At 43.2% G+C, this 23,194-nt stretch overlaps 1 protein-coding gene across 3 annotated transcripts in view; it reads right to left on the reverse strand.

The window, feature by feature from the left end:
• Positions 1-23,194, reverse strand: part of Eva1a (eva-1 homolog A, regulator of programmed cell death) — a 65,592-nt gene that overhangs the window by 25,409 nt on the left and 16,989 nt on the right. For all 3 annotated transcript variants that reach the window (XM_023718473.1, XM_023718472.1, XM_023718471.1), the window contains exon 2: positions 4,978-5,092. The gene's annotated coding sequence lies outside the window, so the exon portion shown is untranslated. The remainder of the gene's footprint in view (positions 1-4,977; positions 5,093-23,194) is intronic.

Below are 23,194 nucleotides of genomic sequence, written 5' to 3' on the forward strand. Positions count from 1 at the left end.
TGTGTTAATTATTGAAACTGTCCTACCAATTTGGTTTGAAACTGTCTCATTGCTATTTGTTTCTCAATAAAATTATGGAAAAAAAAAAAAAGAGTCCAGCAAAAGAATAAAAACGTAAAAGCACTTCAGGAAAAGGCGCATGATGTTTTCTCAACAGATGCTGCTACCCTCATGGGGAACACCAAGAGAATGTTATACATCATACAGAACCCACCACACTGCCGGCCCTTAGAGCAGAAATTGAAAATGCATGTGCGGCAATCTCGTTGCCCGAGGATAACCGAGCAGAGTTCACCCTACTAGTACATGTCAGGAAGGCAACTTGTATGAATCTCTTAATGTCTCAATAAGTTTAGTGTTAAAATATTTATACAGGGCCGGTCAGATAGCTCAGCAGTCTAAAGCACCTGCTTAGGCAAGCTCAGGCAGCCAAGGGGGGTGGGGGGGGGGACTGCAGTTCAATCCCCAGTACCACATGCCCTGCCATGGGCTGAGCAGGCAAATGAAAGAAAGAAAGAAAGAAAGAAAGAAAGAAAGAAAGAAAGAAAGAAAGAACTTATACAAGTTTTTCTTTGCCTGAAGTGTGTATATATTTTTTGCAGACTTCATAAACATATAATTTAGCTGAAGGTATTAGCAGTCTCAGTGTTCATCCTCAGGTGGACAGACAGAAGGTGGTACATATCTAAGGGGTTATTAGAGCTCTAAAAGGTAAGGAAATGGGCTGGCCAAATAGCTCAGTGGATTAAAGCACCTGCAAGCAGGCTCAAGGGCCAGGGGTTTGATCACCAGGCCTGCTGTGCTGGCCCTGCCCCTGGGGTAAGCTAAAATGGCAATGAGACTGGGTGTGGTGGCCCGCACCTATAATCCCAGCTCTTGGGAGGCTGTAAACAGGCAGATCACTATGAGTCTGATCTAGTAGTGAGATCCTGAACACCCTGTAGACCCTTCCCTAAAATTTAAAAAATAAAAGTTACAGCATAGGTGAGCCTGGAAACATGCTATGTGAAATGATCCATCCACAAAAGGACAAAGGCTGGATGACACCACAGGTGTGAAATAAGCAGGCAAGTCCACATGGACAGCAAGCAGAGCAGTGGTGGTCAAGGGCTGGGGCAAGTGGGGCAAAGAAAGTTACTGTTTAAAAGGCACAGGGTCCAAAGTTTCTGTTTTGCAAAATCAAGATGAATAGTGGTGAGAGTTGCAAAATAATGTAAGTGTATTTAACGGCCCTGAATTGTACACTTAAAAATAAGCTAAGATGGCAAATAATCTCATATATATCATCTCACCATTTTAAAACTTCATACTATTTCCACTAATAATAAATTATTGGTGAGGTACACTAGTAAGTTTTGAAAGTAACTTCATTTAAAGAATTCTGCAATCAAATTTTAGTTTTCAGTTAATAGTAATGGGAATAGAGCTATGTTTTACTCACATTAAAATTAAAATCAGACCACGCATGCCTATAATTCCAGCACTTGGGAGGTTACAGGAGAAAGTCTGAGGCTAAGTTGCAACACACCGAGTTCAAGGCCAGCCTGGAACACATAGCAAGACACTGTCTCAAAAAAAGGAGAAGGAAAAAAAAAACCCGTTAACTGACTGAAATTAATAAAATTTTAATCTACATCACATATTTAATTTTAAAATGTTACATTGAGGGCCAGCCAAGTAGCTGAGCAGGCCAAATAGCTCAGCGGATTAAAGCGCCTGCTTAGGCAGACACAGAGGTCGGGATTCGATCCCTGGCATGCTGTGCTGGCCCCACCCCCAGGACATGCTGAGACAAGGATTGAGACTGGCCATGGTGGTGCACACCTATAGTCCCAGCTCGAGAGGTTACACACAGATGGATCACTACAAGTATGATCTACGTAGTGAGACCCTGTAGACCCTTACTGAAAAATACTAATAAATAAATAAAATGTTATATTGAAAATCTGGACTCTAAGTATAATATATATTTATATGCTAATAGAAAAAAATCAATAGATGGAAAATCTGTTTGTGCAAAATGAACCCTGCAGATGCCTTGCTTCAGCTAACAAGCATGCAAACTGTCTTCTAATATCATGCCCATAATATTGCAATTACAATGCTCAGCTCACACATTTGTCTCCTAAACAGAAGAGGCAGCTTACAACTCTCAGCTGCTGGAGCACCTGGTATGAAGCGCCATAAAAGGAAGGTCTCAGAGCAGTCAAGCATGAGGTTTATATTCCTAAGCCTCAGGGAGCATTTCTGACAGCGTTAAGGTGGAGCCACCCAAGGCTTAAAAGGGCGCCAGCTGAGGATGGCTCTGAGGGGAAGGAGCACACGCGGGCCCGAGGCTCACAGTGGCACAGGCTTTTCCTGCTGGGCTTCCACGCCTTCAGTGCCTACAGGGAGGATTGCAGGTGCCCCAGACAAGAGCCAGGGGACAACCAAGGCAAGCCAAGGCTGAAAACAGACAACCTAGGAATGGCTCAGGCTAGAGGATGACCTCCACGGAAAAGCCTCCCTGGTCCACATGGTACAAGTCACCTGAGAACACAGGTTAGCACACCTTTTGCAGAAAGGGCTGAGAGCAAATATTTTAGGCTTTGAGGGCCACACAGTCTCTGTCACAGTTACTCAACTTATGATGCAGTACAAAAGCAACCACAGATGTATCAATGAATGACTGTGGATGTATTTAGAAAACAAACAAACAGAACAGAACTTTTTATTTACAAAACAGGCAGAGGTCTCAATTTGGTCCATAGACCACAGTTTGCAGAGGGCTGGTCTGCATCCTTACATCTAAAGCTATGATCTAAGACAGCTGCAATAACATTACGTGGTAGCTTGTAGATCTGCAAAAGTTTCCACACCACCAGAATCTCTTTTCACAGGACACCCGGTTGACTGCGACAAGTGCTGCTCTACATGACCTCTGTGATTCCCTTTCAGTTTAGGTACTTTTACAGAAGCAGAAGACTGGGCAAGTTTCAACTGAATGCCTTCCTCCTAATCCCGAAGTGGGCTGGGTGGGCTTTTCCTCACTGCCTCTGCTCTGTAGCTCAGGTTTCTAAGGGATAACAGAGTACCTGAGTGAAGACACCTGGCTAGAAGACAGGACTCAGCAGAGACAATTCATTCAGAAATGCTGCCAGTGAGACAGGTTTGGGAAGTTAGATAGTGTTATGGTTGATACAGAGTATCAACTTGAGTCTAGAATCTTAACTAAGTAACAGAGCAGTTGTACCTCCTGGGGTGAAAAGGACCCGTCCATACTGCTCTAGGATGTTGTTCGTTGTGTCAACTTGAGAAGTTTCAAAGTTCAATTAAGTGATTCAGCAGCAACCAGGGTCCTTACTTTGTAAACATCCTCAGCTTGTGGAAGAGAAGGGCAGGGACATGGTGTGGGCATGGGTGGATAGCCAATATACAGTATCAAAAAAAAAAAAAAAGATGATTGCTCCCCCTTTTGGCTCCTACTGCTTTTGCTGTCTTCAGCCACCATGGACTGTTGCCCCTGGGCCACACCACCCTGCCTTGGAGCCCGCTGATTACGACTAAAACCACCACAAATTGTGAGCTCAATAAACCTTTCCTCCCTTAATTTTGAGTGTTGTATATTTTGTCTCACAAAGGAGAGAAAAGTAATCAAGACAATATGAACCCAGAGCTGAACTCCACACTCAAATCCTTCCCCCTGACCAGTCCTTTAACAGGGCTGGACGTGCTGCAGGTGGCTCTGCACTTTCATTGACAGTGTGCCCTACAACAGAACTATGTCTGCATCTGCTCCTGGAATTGAAAACGCTCCTCTTGCAAGTGTAGTGTTATCCTGCTCCTCCAGAAAGCCCCTCACCACTGGTTAGCTACTGGAATAGTGGCAGTTCTTAATCCCAGGGCAGTGTTTCCCTCCAGAGGACATTTGACAATGTCTCAGGACATCTTTGGTTGTTACAGCTACTCTGTGTACTGTGGGTGGTGAGACTGTTATCTAGAGAGGAGGGGCTTGGGATGCTGTTGAGCATCCTACATTACAGAGTGCAAAGTCTGGCCACAAAGAACTACATGGGTCCAAAATGACCACCGTGCCAAGATGAAAAACCTATTCTGGACAAATATTTCTTTGTTGTTGACCAGTCACAATGAGTCTCAGGATTTATGACACTCATAGCATCACCAAGATAAAAACATGTTCAAAGAAGGGGCACCTGGCAGCTCCAGGGCCTTGATGAGGGCAGCACAAGGCCAACCCTAGGCCAGCAACTCAGTGTTCCTTGTGACCAAAAATGATTGGACTCTGGGAGAATGAGTCGCAGCAACACAGTCCCCAAATGCATACACAGTGAACCAAATCTCCAAAATTATACACGGTGAACCAACACTGGTTGGGATAGAATTACGACTAGGAGTTGCCATGGCTTTCTGCCACTGAGAACGCACTGGATTGATCCAACACCTCTCCAGGGAAAAATAATTTCTAAAGAACATTCTAGAATTGGTGGACCAGCATCGCGGCACCTCCCAATTCTTATCTCTACAACAGCTTCCTTTCAGCCGTGGCTCAAAGTTCCTTTATCTAATTACGGACAGGCTGCTGTTCAGTGAAAAGAAACAGCTTCTTCCCAACACTTCTGCCCCAGTATAGTGTCTTCTTGACCCCATGCTGTTCTCTTGATGAAAATGACAATAAACTCTGTCTTGTGAACCCTCTTAGACAGAATGGGTAATTGGATGCAACTGACTGGCTTCTATTTTAGAGGTAATCTCATTCCCACTGCTGCAAATGTATATTCTCTGAGGCCAACAGTCCACTGATTTACACTGTGTGTATGCAGTGGCTGGCAAAGGCTACAGCAAAATGTATCTGACAATAATACATTTCATCTTATATTTCAGGAATAGTAGTGAGCGTTCCCTGACATCCAAGTCCATGTGCAGGTGACTGTCTCATTACATAGAGCTTAGGAAGTATGATCTTATTGTTGTAGATACCTGGAGTCGGATGTGCTGTCAGGAGCAGAGAATTAGCCAGTAAGAGCAGGTCATCCCTGATGGTGTTGATTTCAGCCAGTGAAGGACTCTAAAGTTGGTTGGCTCCAGATGGCTTCTAAAAGATGAAACAACACAATAAATATCACACGCCCAGGAGATCACATCATGCCTTGGATCTGGTATGGTCACGACTCAATAGAAAAGCCTTGGTAGTGAGTGTGTGGATGCGCGGAGGGAAGGGCAGCCTCCCCTCAGAGCACAAAGCCTATTCCCAGAGTTTAATCTGGAGCATGGGGTACAGAGCCCAGCCTTCCAGGTCACTGCAGGAAGGAAACAAGGGGAGGAAAGCAAAGACACGTGCTTCCTCTTCCCCCTCCTCAGCCAAAACTCACTAACCAGCTATGGTAGTCTGGCCCCTCCCTCAGAGCAGTCAGCAGCACAACCTCTCTGGCGCAGGAAGGGAGAGAATTCAGTTCTGAGACAGCAGCACTCCCGATGGACCATGAAATGAAGTCTCACGCAACTGTGTGCAGGCAGCAAAACCCTGTGACTGCTGATGTGTGGATGCCCCCTGCCTGTTCTTCTAGATGGACGGCTTCCGCCCCACCCAGCCCAGGAGGCCCCTTTCTGTCAAGAGCTTCACTCTAAGTGTGGAGGAAGCATGCGATTAGTCAGGGAGCTCCCGGAGCTCTGAGCAGTTGCACCACACGCACTCCCTCCTCTGCCCCTGTGGCATCCTGCCAGCGCCTGCAGCATCTGACTTGTGCCTGTTTACAGCTTTCTAGATAATCATCTCAGCTGCTTCTGCTCTGGAAAGGGTTTGCAGCACCTTTCTAAGTCCTTTTTCAATAGTCAGGAACGTAAGGACAAAAGAAAAAGGAAACCTGAAGTGTAAAATTGGCAGCTTGTCACAGACAAGCGTGCCTACGTGCAAAGGCAGGCGTGGTGGCTCGCTGGCCCTCTGCACTACAGGAGCAGGCACTTGGAGCCCGAGAGGCACAGGGGCCAGCAGAAAAGCAGCTCCCACATACAGGTGGAGCCACAGGGAAATGACCGAGAAGAGGGAACCCTTCACAGGATGGTAAGTACCTGTGGATAGCACCTTGGTGTGACAGCCTGTCAGCCACTTGGTTTTATTTGCTCCAGCAATGTGTAGCAAGTCATATCCAGGAGCCTCACCATGATCCGGGAAGGTGGGCTGCTCACCTCTGAGGTCAGAGCCTCCTAAGGTGAGCTCCTTTGTGAGAGACACCATAACTTCATGCTCCCAGAGCCTCCCACAATAAATGCAAAGAGCTGGTACTCAGTGTCTGAGAAATGACCCACTCGAAGCCTCACGCTTCAACCAGAACTTCCTGTCCCATTCTCCCATGCCTGGAATCAAAGTCAGGGTGCTCCCCAGCCTCTCGAGACTTCTCATCCTCTGCACCTTCAGTCTAGTGTAACACTCTCATCTCCAGTTCTGCTATCTCCATGCAGCCCGCCTATCATAGTTGCAACACATAGTGCTTTCCCCGGCACCCCAATGGTGCCTGCCCCAGCCAGCCCTAGGCCTAAGCCCCAATCCCCAATCCCCACCAACTCTCATCTGCCTGTTTTCCTGCCCATATTATGCTAAGTGCTTCAATGAAAAAAAAAAAAAAAAAAAAAAAAGAACCACTTCTATTTACTTAATTGCAAATATTTGCTTTACTCAATCAATTACCTTCAATGCTGCTACGGGTCCCTGTTTGTATCCCTGGCATCCTAATTCCTTATTTCATAATTCCCTAGAGAAAACATACCAAACCTCGCCCTTTTTTAAGCCTGATCTTTTATCCACACCTCTCCATCCTCTAAACTTCCCTGAGAAAACACGTTATCTTCATGAGTTCTAAAGTCTTACCTTCCTGTCTCATCCTGAACTTCCTGCCTCTTGCTTCTAAAGAATTACTACCTGTACTTTTGAGCAAATCATGTTCTCCTTCCTGCAGGATGTGGTTTATCATGATTTATTCTTCTCTCACCTCTCAACAGATAGACAGAATGACAGACAGACGGACAGACAGATGAACAGATGGAAGGACAAGTAGAAATTTCATATGTACAGGTATCTATGAACTTTCTTTCAGTGTCTGCCTTTCTCATCATCTTCTTCCCAAAGCATCATTTCTCGGTGTTTTGGCTAAGATCAAGGACCTTCTTCCCATAGGAGGTATGACGGAAAAATACAGGAAGTGTTTTACTTCTTTTCAAAATGGATTGTAATTAAAAAACCTGTTGCATTCATCTCCCCCAAGATACTCCCTGTCACTTCAAACACATTCATCGTTGCCACTCTCTGACGCAGCTCTAGAATCTTCTTCTGTGAGTGCCTTCTGTTGCTGGCAAGTTGGCTGTGGAGAAATGACCAACCTGTGCTCCCAGTGACCGACTGCTCCACGACAGGGACCTGAGCAGGCTGCTGAGGAGCTCGTGTCCCATCGCTCCCGGCACGGTACCTGGCACACAACTGCTTGTGGGGCTAAGATTGCCAGGCACAGGGTTTAAGAGAGCATCACAGTTTCTGAACCATCAGTGGTATTTATATGGCTCCAGAGACACTGACAAGAGTTTTATTTTGAACACAAAAGCTGATTCACAGAGCTGGGGGGTTTGCACATGGTCCAGCCCCAGATGAGACGCACTTCAAAACCACAGATCATGGGCATCCCAGTACTGTTACTGTAGGGATCTAACACAAAGTAAGGATCTAACGCAAAGCTGGGCCCTTCACATAGCACTAGGCAGAGGTCCGTGTGAGGAATGGCTTACCGAAGGATTCTAAATCTGTAATATGCTGTGATATCTTCCAGCCTGGAGCCACATAGCCCAAGTTCTGCTTGTCTTAGGGCAATAAATATTTAGTAAACCCTACCAGATCCACTTATTTCATAAAGCATTCTGCTGCTAACAAGGAACTGAGAATGCCCTAAAGAAAACGTCCATGACTTAGTCACCTCTGGATCCAATGCTTGACTCACAGTAAGTGCTTCCTTTGCATGAATGAATATACAGAACAATCAATGTGAACAGTGAGACAGAATTGCAACCTAGTTATATACAAACTAAATAAAGACAATGTAAATTAAGTGGTGCAGGGGCATTTGGAAATGAACAATTAATTCCAACAATGGGGCAGCAGTGCTGAGAACCCATAAAGACTTCATAGATGTAAAATGAGCCTGGGGAGAGTCACATGGAGAGAAAAATCATTTTCTCAAGCTTTCACAGAGAGCAAATTGGTCAAGCAATGGCCATGACTCATCCTCATGTCAGACACTGACAAAAGGATGTACAAAAGGTGGTACAGGGCTACAGGATAAATCCTGAGAGTACCTGGCTGACCTTATCAGATACGAAAGCTACACTTCTTGGTATATAGGTCTTGTTATATCTTGGTCTTAACCATCCAGCAGAAAAGTATAAAAACGAGGTATATAAAGTAAATCCATATTAATACGATGAGCTGTAAAAGGCTCAAGTCAATAACTTCTGAGGAAAACCCACTAATATTATAGACTGCTAGACAGTGTTAGATTGCTTAGTTGAATTCAAACACCTATAGTATTTAGATGCCAATAGAATATTCACCTCTGACAGGACCCCAAAAAAAAAAAAAAAAAGATACAAAGGAAAGATCATTTTATATTTATATATACAAAATAGTTAGGATAAATTTACAGCTACTTTCGCTTAACTCAATGAGAAGAAAGAGGTGTACTAACAGTGTTTGGACAGAATAGCCTGTCTGCTTATTGTGCTATGGATAACCACTAAGAAGATAACAATGTACAGTGTATTGATTATCAAAACTGTCCTATTAATAAGCTGTGAAACTGTCTCATTTATATTTATTTCTCAATAAAAAAATAAATTAAAAAAAAAGACTTCATAGAGGTCAACATTCAAATTGGATCCTGAACTATACAATGTTAATTTAATTTCTAATTATACCAACAGCTCACATTTATGGAGAGCTTCTTCTGCAACCATGCAATTTGCTGGAAGATTTATGAAGAATATTTACTCTAAGCCTCATGACAATCCTGTGATGCAGGTGATATAATTTCCAGTTTTCAGATGAAAAGGCCAAGGTATGAGGAGGTACAGCTGCTCAGGATCACCCAGCTAGATAATTCCAGTTAAGGCTGGACTTTCACGGTAGGCACCCTAACACCAGTGACTTAACTTCTAAACTATTCTTTCCAAGAGTAAAGAAAGGCAGAAAGAGGGACATGAGGTAAAGTACATGATGGGTCTGAAGCAGAGGAACAGAAAAAGAACAAACTGCTGCAGAAAAAGCAAAGCTGGTTTGGAAGATGAACAGTACCTGTGAAGGCTGAGCTTGGACTTCTGGGTAATAATACCAGCAGGACAGTGACATGGGGAGTTCTGCTTTCTAGGAAGGAAATACTTGCAGAAGGATAGAGGATGGGTTGAAGAAGCCAGACATGGTCTGAAAGGTTGACTAGGGGGTTCAGCAGTCCTAAAGAATGCTGAGCATGAAATACTAAGGGGGTGAAGTGGTTAAAGAAACTAGAAGCCTAGGAATACAGGTGCATGGCTATAATCCCAGCACTTGGCAGGCTGAGGCAGGAGGACTGTTGCAAATTTGAGACCACTCTGGGCTACAAAGTGAGCTCAAGGCCAGCCTGAACTGCATAGCAGTTCAAAAAAAAAAAAACAAACTAATTAGAAATGCAGGTGCAGACAACGAAACACAAACACCCAACAAAAAGCCTGCTTTCTCCAGTCAAAATACCAGCAAAGAGGCATTATCAGGGCAGGAAACTTATTTTCCCAAACCTTTCTGTTCTTTTTTTATATTCATTACAGGGTCTACAGGGTGTCACAGCACAGACCAGACTCATAGTGATCCTCCTGTTTTTAGTCTCCCAAATGCTGGGATTATGGGTGCGTGCCACCACGCCCAGTCTCAGTCGCCTCGTCTCAGCTTGCCCTGGGAGTGGGGCTGGCATGGCACCAGGATCAAACCCTGGTCCCTGCACTGCCTAAGTCCGCTGCTTTAGACCACTGAGCTATCTGGCCGGCCCTAAATCTTTTTGTCTTTTATTTTTCTGTCTTCTCTTTATATTTCATAACAGTCTCAGTGACAACACAGAAATCTAAAAGAGATGTCAAATAGAAAAAAGAAAATAAATAGATCTAGTCCAGATTTTGGTTATTGACATTTTTCTCTTGATCTTTCTTTTTTCACTTTTCATTTCATAGTGTTTAGAATACATAATGACTACTTTCGTCATGGGGAATTGCCACATGTGCCTAACACCCTAATTCTTTCTATTTCCTCTTTTTCGTCCTCTTTCTTCTCTTAGTCAAAGTAGGAAACTCTTAAACCCTCACTCTACTCCAGCCAAAAAATGGGGGCCTCACCCACGCCCACACCCGCAAAGCCTGAGGCAAGAGCCTAGACTTGGGGCTGGTGAGATGGCTCAGTGGTCTAAAGCACCTACTTAGAACAAGCTAAACTAAGCAAAAGCACAGGGACTGCGGTTCAATCCCCAGCACCACATGCCAGCCAGCCCCGCCCCCTGGTGGGTTGAGCTGGCCACACACACACAAAATAAATAAATAAATAAATAATTTAAAAAAAAAGAATTTGGGGTTGGTGAGATGGCTCAGTGGTCTAAAGCACCTACTTAGAACAAGCTTAGCAATGCACAGGGACCGCGGTTCAATCCCCCAGCACCACATGCCAGCCAGCCCCGCCCCCTGGTGGACTGAGCTGGCCACACACACACACACACACACACATAAATAAATAAATAAAAATTTAAAGAGCCTAGACTTCCACCCTCAAGGAACCAAAAGAAGAAGCCTCAATGGCCATGCCAGACTGAGGACTAAGAAGGCAAGCAGAGACCCAAGCCTTTCATCCCAGTGCCACAGCCTGAGTAATTGGTGGAACAAGTTGTTCCACCACTCTCAAGGCTACAAGGTCCAACACTGAGGTCCCAGCATGGGGTGAGGGCCTTTGTGCTGTGTCATTTCATGGCAGAAGGTAGCCAAGCAAGAGGCAGGGCACACAAAAGAGCAAAAGTGGGCTCAAGTTGCTTTTCTACCAAGTCCACCCACTCACTACCTCACCCATACCTGCAGTATCAACATTGACCCCATTTGTGAGGACAGCCTTCATGATTCACTAGTCCTCACCTCCCAACACTGCCACATTGCGGATGGTGTTTCCCACACATGACCTTCAGGGAACACATTCAAAACACAGGGCATTCCTACCCAGAAATACCTTCGTGTCCCTCCCCTTCCCTGCTGGGGGGCTGGAAGAGGCTTTGAGAAAAGTCAGGACTCTCCTCACTACCAAAGGAGACCACGCAGGATCCAGAACTCCCATTCTTAGCCTACAATGAGGAGCCAAATATGTTTGCCAACATTAAGGTGACAGAGAGGTTAGAACTATCTGAGGAAGATTTTTAAACATCCGTGCTAAGAAAAGTAATCGGAGAAATAACCACTTAAAAATTTCCAAATTGGGAAAGAAACATAGCCAATAGGTATGTAAGCAAACCTCAAATAGAGTAAACTACCCCTAGTCAATGCCAGACAAATCTTCTATCATTTTTTTTTAAATGTATTGGGTTGCTGCAGGGTCTCACTATGCAGCTCAGACTCATGGTGATCCTCCTGCTTTCAGCCTCCCCAGCGCTGGGATTAAAGGCGCTTGCCACCGCCCAGACTCTGGTCAGCTCAGCCTGCCCTGGGGGTGGGGCTGGCACAGCACCAGGGATGGAGCCGCAGTACCTGCGCCTGCCTAAGCTTGCTGAAGCAGGCACTTTATTTAGTCCACTGAGCTATCTCGCCAGCCTCTGACAGACAAATCTTAATTCAATTTTTGAAAATTAAAGACAAAGGGAAAAAAAATCTCAAAAGTAGCCAGAGAAAAATGACATCCTAGTTGTAGGGAAAGGCCAATTCAAATGACAGAGGAAGGATCTTTTTTTTAAAAATTTCATTTTATGGAAAAAAAAATTACATACCAAAATAATAGAATACCAACATTAATACAGAACATATAGTTAGCTTTAAAGTAATTGGTCCAGTACATATATACAAGAGAGGCCAAAGGCACTAAATGGTAATACCTTTATTTCAGATGCTAAAAGAAAAAGAGTTGTCATTGTAAAATCTCAACCCAGTTGGGGGGGGGGATCCTTCAAAAATAATACTGAAATCAAGATCTTCTCAAATTAAGGAAAATGCCACCAGTAGGCCTGCCCCAGTAACTATAGGAAGTCTTCTAAACAGAAAGAAAAAGATAAAATATGTCTGGAATATCAGGAAGGAAGAAAGCAAAAATATGGGTAAACACAATACTCTTTCCTTTTCCTCATGAGTCTTCTAATTTTATTTCACTGACGGTGCAACATTTTAACAATTCTTGATATAGTTCTAAATAGACTGAAAGGAAATATCTATGACAATTATAAATGGAGGAAAGCAAAGGGGACACAGCAGGGTAAAGCTAAGGTTTCTTCGCTTCACCCAGGCTAGTGAAATGACCCCAGCAGATGGTGCTAAGCTATGTGTATACAATGTAATACCACATCAACTACCAAGAAAACTAAATGAAGAGATAGACTCAACATCACTCAGGTGGACTCCTATAATCCTAGTATTCAGGCTGAGGCAGGAGCTTTGTACAAGTTCAAGGTCAGTCTGGCCACCATAGTCAGTTCAAGCGCAGCGTGAATGACACAGTGAGGCCTTGTGTCAAACAAACATAAAGCAACAACAAAAAAACCCACCAGAAACAGTTGGCTCTGGTGGCATATGCTATTTGGCAGGCTAAGGCAGGAGGATCATCAGTTCAAGGCCAGCCTAAGAAACTTAGCGAGAGGGCTGGAGAGATGGCTCAGTGGTCTAAAGCACCTACTTAGAACAAGCTTAGCTAAAGCATCAGGGACCGCGGTTCGATCCCCCAGCACCACATGCCAGCCAGCCCCGCCTCCTGGTGGGCTGAGCTGGCCACACACACACACACACACACACACACGCACAAATAAATAAAAATAAAATTAAAAAAAAAAAGAAACTTAGCCTTGTCTCAAAAAATAAAAAGGACTGAGGAAAGCTCAGTGATATAATACTAGTGTAGCATGTGCAAGGCCTGGGTTTAATTTCCAGGATCACACACACAAAAAAAAGAACCACAAAAGCTAAAAACCCACTATGTACAAATCAAAATGGAATTGTAAAATATCTTCAAGTAACCCATGAAAACCAAGAAATTGAAGGGGCCGGGGAGATGGCTCAGTGGAATAAGCGCTTCCCTGGCAAGCACAAGGACCTGAGTTCAATCCCCAGTTCTACCAAAAAAAAAGAAAAAGAAAAACAAGAAATTGAAAACAAGTGAGAAAATACTAAAATTAAAAAGACAAGAATAAAAATGGCAGATTTAAGCCTGAACACATTAATAATTAGGTTAAATGTACATGATCAAAATACGCCAACAGCTATTGGGGAAACAAATTTAAAAACATGACTTAAATACATGTTGCCCAGGCCTGAAGGGATGGCTCAGTGGTCTAAAGCACCTACTTAGAACAAGCTTAGCAAAACACAAGGACCGCGGTTCAATCCCCCAGCACCACATGCCAGCCAGCCCTGCCCCCTGGTGGGCTGAGCTGGCCACACACACACACACACACACACACACACACACACACAAATAAATAAAAATTTAAAAAAAAAAATACATGTTGCCCATATAAAACTAATTTCAAATGTAACAATAGAGTAAGTTTTATGAAACAGGGTAAAAATTGTATATCATGGAAAAAAAAATTAATGAAAAAAAAAGAGGCAGTATCAACCAGATAAAATAAACATTAAGGAAAAGAAAAATTATCAGAGATTGTTTTGAAAAAAAAATTTGCAATTCATAAACCTGTAGCAAGACTAAGAAAAAGAAAAAAGATACAAATTACCAATATCAGGAATAAAACAAGAGGTCAGTTGCAGATAGAAGGATAATAAAGGAATACTAGTAACACCATACATGCACTCTATAATTTGGACAAAATGGACCAATTCCAAAAAGCACCAAATAGCAGAACTCATCCAACATGACAGAGATAATTTATATAATATTATAACTATTAAAGTTGGTAGACCAGCATTGTTTCAGTGAAAAATCTTATTAAGATCTTAAAGAAGAATTACCATTCATTCTCCACAGTGTCTTCTAGAAAATCAAAGAATTTCCAATTTGTTTTATGAAACTAGCACTACCCTCTTATAATCCTGAACAAAAACAAAACAAAATTCGAAGATGTAAACTGGGATTACAGCTCAGGAGAAGAGCACTTGGGTAGCATGCACAGGCCCTGAGTTCAACCCACACTACTACAAACCAAAACCAAAGCCCAGAAAATTAGAAATCCTCAAGAATACGGACACAGAAAATTCTTCACATAACATCCACAAGTAAAATTCAATAACTTGAATTTTACTTGTGGATGTAAAATTCCATGAGTGATTTTTGTCTTACAAATTTATTCCAAGCAGATTAGGCTTACATGATATTCAGAAAGTAATGATGTAATCTGCCATATTAATAGGCTAAAAAAGAAGTCACACTGACTGATGCTCCGTTTTTAGAGACTGAAATCCAAATAGTACACTCTGGCAAAGGTCTCTAGATCGCTACAAAGTGGAAATGCATGCAAACCAGGCAACCCCTTGGGCAGACAGGAAGTCAAAGAGGGACTCGAATTAAGAGCCCCTGAGAACTACTTTAATCCCTTCCAAGGACACTCCCCTAATGACCTAAGGTACTTCTGCTAATCCCCAAGGTCCTTTACCTCCCACATTGCCAACTAGAGACCATGACTCCACACGTAACCTTTGGGGCCCAAATCTTAGCCAAACCATAGCAGTGCTCAGTGAATAGTATTTGTAATCTCTATGTGCCATTGGCACAGGATACTATTTAAAGCCATATTTTTCATCATTTGGTATCTAAATAAGATAGAAACACAAGCTATAGCTTGTACCACACAGATTCTGCCAAGAGAGCTTACTTTATCAAATGAGTAACAAGTCCAAAATATGTGAAAAGCAGCCCTATCCTAGAGTTTCATTGTACAAAGCCAATGCTGAGTTTCCACAGCTGCTGGCTTCAGCCTACCCAGAGGAATACTTTAGTGAAATATTAATCTCTAAGAAAGCCATGCTGGGATAAGATTGCACAGTAATTCAAGCTGTGTGTGCAAAATTTATTTAGTGTGGTCAGGAATGGTTTGTAGTACGTGAAGACTTCAGAATGAGAATGAAGTGATTGAAGATGTTTAACTAAATCAGTCCTGCAAACTCTGGATGCTCCCAGCCCTCCTGCTTTAGTTTATTTCTGCAGTTTCCAAGTCATAAACATAAAGGAAGCTCACATGGAACGGAATGAGGGCACTGGTGGAACTAAAAGGCAGCTGGCAGCAAAACCAACCAAGGAAGCAGACACTAGTGCCATCCATCCAAAGACTTCCAGTGTGGCATGGAGGTCAAATGTCCAACCACACCAAGGACAGAGGGCAGAGAATCCTAAGGAAGGTCCAGACCCTGAAAAGGTGGGTGCCACAACTTTTTTCAATTTTTTATTAGATGATATTTTCAGAACACAAGGACTACAGGCATCATGGGAGCCGGTCCATGCACACAACACATCCCAATTTTCTTTCCACCCTCTTCTCCTCCACTCCCCGCCTCTCAATTTCTTGGTGCCTTTCTCCTTTGCAAAAGATCTGTCTGTTTTTGTTGTTAGCTTTTATTTTGTCCTTTATGTATATTTTGAGTCTCTTATATAAGAGAAACCATGTGCTTTTAAAGCTGGTGTCTGATTTATTCCAATAGTATGGACTCCACGTGCATCCACTTTCTTACAAATGACTCAAGTTGATCCTCCATTATGGCGAAGCAGTGCTCCACTGTGTGCAAACACATTGTCTTTATCCATCATTTGTTGACGGATATACAGGCCACGCCAACATTTACTTATTATGAATCATGCCGCTATAAACATGGGAATGCATGTGTTACTATATTTATGATTAATTCTCTCGGAGAGATACCTAGAACAGACATAGCTGAGTCAAAATTCCGAGTTTTAATTTTTTTGAAGAATCTCCTACTGATTTCCAACATGGCTGTAATAGTTTACACCCCACCAACAGTGCAGAAGCTCTCCTCCTGCCCCAGTCTCATCAGTATTTCTGATTAACTTTTTGGTGATAGCCATACCTTTTGGACTAAGATGGAATCTCACTGTTGTTTTTACTTGCATTTCTCTAATAGCCAGAGATATTTAACACTTTTTCCTGTTCTTATAGACTATTTGTACTTGTTCTGAGAAGAGTCTATTTCAGTTGCCCCACTTTTTTATTGGATCTTTTATTTTGGGAAAGGGGGTCTAATTTTTTGAGTTCTTTGTATTGTCTAACTATTAATCCTTCGTCCAAGAAATAGCTGGCAATTTTTTCCAATTCTATGTTGTTTCTTTACTGTTTGGTTGTTTCCTTTGTTGTACAGAGGGCTTTGTAATTTGACATGATCCCATTTGTTGGTTCTGTAAACTATTTCTTATCACTGGGATTCTGGTCAGAAAGTTCTTGTCTATGTTGACGTCTTCAAGAGTTTTATCCATTCTGTCTTCCAACAGGTTGTCTCTGCTTTAACATCAGATCTTTAGTCCATTTTTATTTTGCTTTAGTACCAAAGACATATATGGATCTAGACTTAATCTGCTGCATGTGGCTAGCTGGTTTTCCTAGTACCATTGATTGAATAGGCTACCTTTCTCTAGTGTTATGTTTTTGGCCCCTTTGTCAAAGATCAGACAGCTTATTAAGTCTGAGATTCTGCATTCTCTATTCCATTCGATTGATCTGTGTCTGTTTTGTCCTAGAACCGTGCCATTTTTGTCACTATAGCTTTGTAATATAACTGGAAGTCTAAGATTGTAATGTCTCCTGCTTTACACTGTTAACCAGGACTGCTTTTGCTAAAGAGTCTCTTCTTGTTCTATATGAATTTTAGGGTTGTTTTCTCCAGTTCTGTGAGAAATGTTGATAGTATTTTGATCGAGATTGCACTGAATTTGTGTGTTGGTTTTGAAAATGTGACTATTTTGACAGGACTCTTTCTATCTATCCAGAAACAGGATGTTTTTCCATTTTTTGGTGTCCTGTTCAACCTTTTTCAGAGAACTGTATTTTTTACCTTAAAGGTCTTTTAACTTCCCAGGTTAGATTAGTTCATTTTAACTTTTCTTGATGCTCTTTTACATGATATCGTCTTATGGTTTGTGTCCCAATAGCCCCCAAAGCCTCATGTGGTCATAGGGTTTTTTCCAAGGTGGTTGAATCTAGAGTGTGTGATTGATTCATAACGCAATGCTGGGATTAAGAGTACTGGGATTGGGGCTGGTGAGATGGCTCAGTGCGCACCTACTTAGAACAAGCTTAGCAAAGCACAGGGACCACGGTTCAATCCCCCAGCACCACATGCCAGCCCGCCCCGCCCCCTAGTGGGCTGAGTTGGCCACACACACACACACACACACACACACACAAATAAATAAATAAATTTTTTTTAAAAAAAAAGAGTACTGGGATTAAGGGTAGGCCACTGCTGAATCAGTTCACTGATTGGACTGGCACTGTCCTAACCCCAGTAGACTGGATTCAATATAAGGGACAGAAAGTGGCTTGTCTCACTTTCTCCCATCACTTGTGCTGCCTTCCGGTGCCGTGAACTATTGCCCCTCTGCCATGTGGCACCCTGCCTTGGAGCCACTGGATTAAGGAATGAAACCTCTACAGAGTGTGAACTAAATAAACCTTTCCTCTTTTAACTTTGAGGGTCAGGCACTTTGCTTCAGCAATGAGAAAAATAACTAACACATACTATTTTCCTAATTTTTTTCTTCATGAGTTCATTATTGGTATATAGAAACATTATTGTTTTTGTGTGTTGATTTTGAACCCTGATACATTCCTGAATTTGATTACCAATTCTAGGAGTTTTCTGATAGCATTGCTGAGGTTCTCTAGGTAGAAAATTACATCATCTGTAAATATGAACTTGATAAAAAACCATTTATGAAAAACATACTGCTAATATACTAAATGGAGAAAAACTGAAAGCTTTCTCTCTACAAGGAACAAAACAAGAATGTCCCTGACTACCACTCTTGTTCAATATAATACCATAAACATGGGCCAGAGCAATCAGGCAAGAGGAAGAAATAAAAGGCACATATATAGGAAAGCCAGATGGTTTAGCAAAGATCCCAAATGAATGCAAGGTGCAGAATGTGTTGTGCAACTCCCAGACTCTTTATACTTCTCAGAGTGTCCCGAAAGGAGTGGGCGCAAATTTAGGAGCACACGGGAGTGAGGAGGGATCCAGGGCTCCTCCCTGATCCTATATATGTACTGGGCACTAATCTTTGCAGACAGAGAGTTAGCCAACCCTAGGACTTAAACATCATCAATAACCAAAAGCTACAAAGATGTCTCCAAGGCTGGTAAGTCAAATACAACCCAGACAATTATCTTTAAAAGACAAACTTTCAACCTCTGGGTTCAGTCCATGGGGAGCAGTGGCCTCACACCTGCCTGCCAACAGAGGCACGTTCCTTCTCCTGCCTGCTATTTCTCCTACTCAGGAGCGCTTGTGCCAAACACACTCTCAGAACGGCCAGGAATTATCAAAAGCTAGTCCTGTGAGTGAAAGTGCACAGATCAGAGATCAGAAGCATAGCTGCCATCCTCAGCCTTAGGTTAGCCCACCAGGATCGGTGCCCTAAGCCCTGTGTCCACCTCATGGGCCTGCTGAAACAGTTACTACTTCCAGTCAGGCCAGTCTGGCCACCAGGGGTGGGGGAGGGGCTAGCCCAGCTGGGAAGAGGGCAAGGAGAAGAACTCCGTAGACATGAAAGGGAGTCCAGAATGCTGAAGAGGAGGTATACATCTTAGATACTCCTGTATTTCCTAGAGATCTATACAGCTCAACATGTGATAAGTTCACCTGTCTAGTCCATTTCATCCTGTTGTTCTATATCATGTTGACAACATGCTCAGCATCCTAAACTCCCAACTCAAACCTGAGGACCACCATGGACCTTCGTTCTCCCTGAAAATCCTACCTCATAGCCTTTTTAACTCTTCATCCCCCCATCTCTCCCCTATCTCACACATTTCTCCTTTTCTTACCCTTTCTAATCCATAACTAATATAGTGGTGCCAGTCTAAGCTTCAGAAAATGATATTTAATATTGCTGCTTTCAGGGGCCAGGGAGATGGCTCAGTGGAATAAGTGCTTCCCTGGCAAGCACAAGGGCCTGAGTTCAATCCCCAGTTCTGCAAAAAAAAAAAAAAAAAGAAAAAGAAAAAAGAAAAGAAAATGATAAAAAAATGATAAAAATATTGCTGCTTTCAGGGGCCGGGGAGATGACTCAATAGAATAAGCGCTTCCCTGGCAAGCGCAAGGGACTGAGTTCAATCCCTGGCTCCGGAAAAAAAAAAAAAAAAATGCCACTTTTATGTTCTAAAACCATCAATGGATCCATACCACTGAAAGAATAACATAAATGTGATACTATGAATCAAAGAGTTTCATTAATTCTCTTTAATCTACCTTTTCAGCGTAATCCAATGTACAGACAGATGGGATCGCTTTGCTCCGTATTCTTCCCACCAACAACCCCACAGCTTACAGGTTAGAGACAGAGGGGTGAGAATCCAAAAGAATGCTCTACACTACTTTCTGCTCTGCTTGGAACACACCCTTCGGCATCAGTGTACTTCCGAGTTGTGAAGATCAACCTCACATTGCCCCCTTGCAAGAACATTCTCCAGTTTTCCCTAGCATGCATAATTCTTCCTTTTTTTTTAATATAAACTTCTAAATGCAAATAAGTCTGTGCTTTTATGGTCTGTTATGGCTTGTACCTAGATGCCCCCCAAAAAACTGCATGTGGTTATAGGTAGGGAGTTTTGAAGGCTGGATTGGGGTGTGTGTGCCTGGATTAAGAATGTGATACTGACCCACCTTGGGATTGGGCAGCACCATCAAATGCTTAATGTAGCCCGGATGGAAATAAAGGGAGAGACAAGCTGCCTGCTGTTGCTTCTGCTCTTCGACTGCTTGCCAGTGCTGCGCTGCTGCCTCCTGCCTGCCTTGCTATGGACTGTCTCACCTCTGCCATGCCCCCTGTCACGCCACCCTGCCTTAGAGCCAGCTGACTTTGGACTGAAACCTCTACAAACTGGGCTACAATAAACCTTTCCTCCTTTAACTTTGGGTGTGGGCATTTGGTCTCAGCAAACAAGTAACTAAGACAGGTGTTTTTCATTGAGTGAAATTATGTTCTCTGCAATGTTCCCATTGGGTTGGAAGGGGTTTTCTTTGTTTGTTTTTTGTTTTTGTGGAACTGGGGATTGAACTCAGGCCCTTGCACTTGCCAGGCAAGCACTTATTCTACTGAGCCGTCTCCCCAGCCCCTGTTTTTTTGTTCTTACACCAGATTTTTCTGCATGAGGGAGGCACAGGGAAACCCAAGAGCTTTGAGCTTGACCAGTTCGTTAAAAATATCATAAAAAGCTTGGGGTATAACTTCAGGAAGATAGAATGGAGTCTTATTGTGACCCCAGAGTGACAGTGAAAGGCATTTGGGAGGTAACACAAAAGGTATGGAACTAAATGAAGTGACCCAAGATGGAATATCAGGTGTAAAGGGAAAAAAGCCAGGGAGAGGATCTTAGAAACACCAGCCTGCAAGTGTCAGCAGGAGAACAGCAAGACCATCAAGGAGACCGGCAGGAGACCCCAGTATGGAATGGAAGACAGTCACATCTGTACCATATAGGAAATAAAAGAATTTCAGCCACACTACAAAGTCACTGGAAGATCTTGGCCACACACTGCACGTGCTTCTTGCCTCTAGAATCACAAGTGCAACATGCAGGTGAACATGTGGACCCTTATGTCAAGACATTAAAAAGAGGCTGTCCACTAGCCACCACTTTATTCCGGTCCAGTGCTCCTCCAGGAAAGACTGTAGTCTACTCCTCTGGGCCTCCCCAGCCCAGCATACCTGAGGCTCCTACAGATGTGGAGAACTTCTGGAAACTACTGCATGAGGAACATGCAGTTGGAAACAGAGAACATTCTCAGTTCTCTTTTCTGTGTTGGCCTCACAGACTGGGAAGTAATGTGTAAAGACATTTCAGGGGTTGGAACCAGAGTGAAGCATAGGGATTCAAAAGAAGCCAACAAGGGGTTCAAGAACCCTGACTACAGGGGATCTGGTAGCTCAGCAGCCCCTTAGGCAGCTGTGGTAAAGGAACACTGCAGGCAGGCAGCTGGCTATGTGGGTTCTTGGGAAGGCAGGAGCTTGAACCTGAGCCCTTTCCAATCCATTCTCAGTGGGGGGTGAGGGAATGCATACACAAGATCTGCTCTGAGCCCACTCACTTCGCCCCGCTGAACACTGGGAGTTGAGAAGCCCAGAACTGGGCACATATTCATCTGATCACAGCAGGGAGCCCTGCTAAATGTCCCACATGAGACCACAACTGTCTTACTCCAACGCAATGCAAGTCAACCTGGGCCTTTCAAAGGCTCTACAAATATTGGGTTCAAATTACATTTGAAAGAATTTTTTTAACTGAAAACAGGTACACTCAGGTATGTCACAGCAAATGTAAACAATCAAGAGCTGGAGGGGCCGGCCAAACAGCTCAGTGGATCAAAGCGCCTACAAGCAGGTGCAGAGACCAGGGGTTCGACCCCCAGGCTTGCCTTGCTGGCCCTGCCCCCAGGGCACACTGAGACAGCAATTGAGACTGGGCATGGTGGCGCACGCCTGTAAGCCCAGCTCTTGGGAGGCTGTAAACAGGCAGATCACTACAAGTCTGATCCAGTAGTGAGACCCTGAACACCCTGTAGACCCTTCCCTAAAATTAAAAAAATAAAAATAAAAAACCCAACAATCAAGAGTTGGAAGTGTACCTCAGTGGTTGAGCTGTGTGCTTACCAAGCACAAAGTCTTTTTACAAGAAAAAGAAAGAAAGAAAGAAACAAACAAACAAACAAAAAAAAAAAACCCTGAAAGAACAATCACTAACCTCATCGCTTTATAAGGCCAGAGGTTAATATACTCCTGCCCACTTCAGCATACGGGCTCTCCTGCCAAAACCGTGAATATGTCTGAACACAGATGTGTCATTAATTAGGAAACCTGTAGTTCCAAAAAGGTCTTTCAACCATTTGGATCCTTGCAAGTCTTTTCACGCTGGAAATCTGCACAAGCAAGTACCCTATCAGCACTCTGGCTTCCACGTACCAAGCTCAATGACAATGCGAAGCACAACTCTTGACTTCCGCTGAACACATGCCCTAGTCACGCTCTTATCAAGACGTATTGGCAAGCCACACCCTAAGTGACTACACAGTACGCCACACTAGCGTACATAGGATTGGTCGCTTCAGTGCTTGTTTCAGTTTTATGTGGTCTGGCAGACTTTCACGGATCTGAACAAGACCCAATCAGAAAGGCAGGTCCACTCTGTCAGGGCTCCCGTGACAGGTAAAGCAACAATGATGAGACTGACAACTGAAGTTTGGGCTCAACGTTCCAAATTTAAGCATCTTACGCTCTGCTAAAATAAGTGATGACTAATGTGAAAAAGGCCCTGGAGCTTCTGGGGAAAAATTTAATAACATAATTAACACCTCATAATGACACAATACAATTTGGGGTAGTGTTTGCTGCCAGACATAAAATTGTTGAAAGAACCTATTCACCTATTCCTTTCTGTTAAATCCTCTAAAACTAAAGAATGCAAACATTGTTACATAGTGTTAGTGATTCAACATTGAAACCAAGTGCAGCCATCAGGGTTCCATCCCTGCCATGCCGTGGTGGCTCCACTCCTGGGGCTCACTGAGCATGAGATTGAGACTGGGTGTGGTGGTACATGCCTGTAATCCCAGCACTTCTGGCTGAGAAAAGGATAATCACTAGGTCCAATCTGTGTAGTGAGATCTTGTAGACCCTGTCCTAAAGTACAAAAAAAAAAAAAAAAGATTAAAACCAACTGTCCCTCTATTCCACTTTCAAGTTGCAAAATCATTTAGAAATTGTATTTTATTTTATTTTGGT

This window comes from Octodon degus, unplaced genomic scaffold (assembly GCF_000260255.1).
Source record: "Octodon degus isolate 3935 unplaced genomic scaffold, OctDeg1.0 scaffold00058, whole genome shotgun sequence".
Classification (NCBI taxonomy): Eukaryota; Metazoa; Chordata; class Mammalia; order Rodentia; family Octodontidae; genus Octodon; species Octodon degus.